Source organism: Penaeus monodon, chromosome 22 (assembly GCF_015228065.2).
Source record: "Penaeus monodon isolate SGIC_2016 chromosome 22, NSTDA_Pmon_1, whole genome shotgun sequence".
In the NCBI taxonomy this organism is placed as follows: domain Eukaryota; kingdom Metazoa; phylum Arthropoda; class Malacostraca; order Decapoda; family Penaeidae; genus Penaeus; species Penaeus monodon.
The window spans coordinates 44,660,829-44,662,369 of NC_051407.1; the positions used below are offsets into that span (position 1 = coordinate 44,660,829).

The window sequence follows — 1,541 nt, forward strand, 5'->3', positions numbered from 1 at the left end:
GCTGATATATCTGATACTGGTGTGTCGTTATGTAAGTTTTTTTTATAAAGTTCCATACTTTTCTTGTGGGTGTTTTAAAGTCTAGTGAAGCCCAAATTTTTTTTTTCTCTATTTATTGTTAATCCAGTTACTACTAATTGTTTTCTATTGGAATACATCTAATTGGCTGTTTTTATTGTTTTTTTCCTCTATGCTTTGTTTCTTTGTTTTATTACATTGCAATTTTTATTCCACAATGGTTTGTAAAGCTTATTAATCCTGTAGTTATTTTCAAAATTAAAATATTTTCACCCTGTCTTTTTTAACAAGCTAGTTAATTCTGTGAAAGATTTAAGGCTTTCAATGTCTTTACTTTCTTTTTAACTTCTTTTTTGTATTTCCTGGAACCATCTATGAATTTCCATTCCTGTTCTATAGCTCATCGTTTTTTTTTTAGGTTATCTTTTATGATAACTGGGCAATGGTCATTTCCTAAATTAAATGATTCTGATATAACCTAGTATGGTTCAGTTTAACTGCTAAATCTTTTATTTTGGGTCATTTACTTCATAAAGTTATCTACACTTGGGTCAATCCATGCTACACTGTAAAAAGGCACTTCAATATATTGCACGCATGTCACTAAGTTCCCCATCTGGGAATCTTACTTTTTCTTCAATCTCCTCTGGGGTTAAGTTTGTTTCAGTAACTGTCAACTAGTTATATTTTATATGGAAAATAATATATGAAAATGATGGGGAATAACTGCAGATACTTATCTTCAATGAATTCCCATTACATATGAAAAACAACAGGCTGAGAGACTGAAATGAAAATGATCATTTTAAAAATTGCCATCCAATATTCTTTCCTAGTTTTTTGTAAACAAAACAATGGTGCCATTTATTTGTTTTTTACATTAATTGTAATATTTTAATTTTGTAAACAGATAAAGCTACATAAAGTTACATGAAGAATTTGTCTATGCCTAAATGGATACAAGAGTAATTATGCAATAATATCGAGTATTTATAGCAACAAATAAATTTCTTTTCCTACAAAAATCAATGTATCTGGTCCATACTATGGGCAGGAGGGGTCTGAAGAATTTCATGGGAATTTTAAAAAACAATTATGATACAAAGACTTGTGCACAAATTTTTTGAAACTTTTGTTGTATACCACGTGTTTGTGGCATTCATCATGAGAGGCAATAGTATTACAGGAAATACTATAAACCAATCACAAGTATGTATAGTGGGTAGGGAAAGCAAATGTAATAACTCTGCTCAAAATGGATTTCAGGTGCAAAGGGTGCAATCCTCAATACTATACAGTTACATCTGATTACTTAGAAAAAATGAGAATGCTAAAGAATTCCTGAGGGTACGCAATGTTTTCCTAGGGCAGTAAATTCATTAAGAGGTGCTGGTGTAATCATTGAGGTTGTTTGAAATTTATTTCTCAGTCTCCCAGTCTTTTTATTAGGTTCATGTGTTTTAATTTTCGGATAGCTATTTCAGAAATTAACCATAATACTCTTAGGAAATCTTCAATGACTG

At 30.4% G+C, this 1,541-nt stretch overlaps 1 long non-coding RNA gene across 1 annotated transcript in view; it reads right to left on the reverse strand.

Annotated features, from left to right (window-relative positions):
* LOC119587197 overlaps positions 1 to 1,541 on the reverse strand; it is an 8,645-nt gene that overhangs the window by 1,629 nt on the left and 5,475 nt on the right. The window lies entirely within an intron of this gene.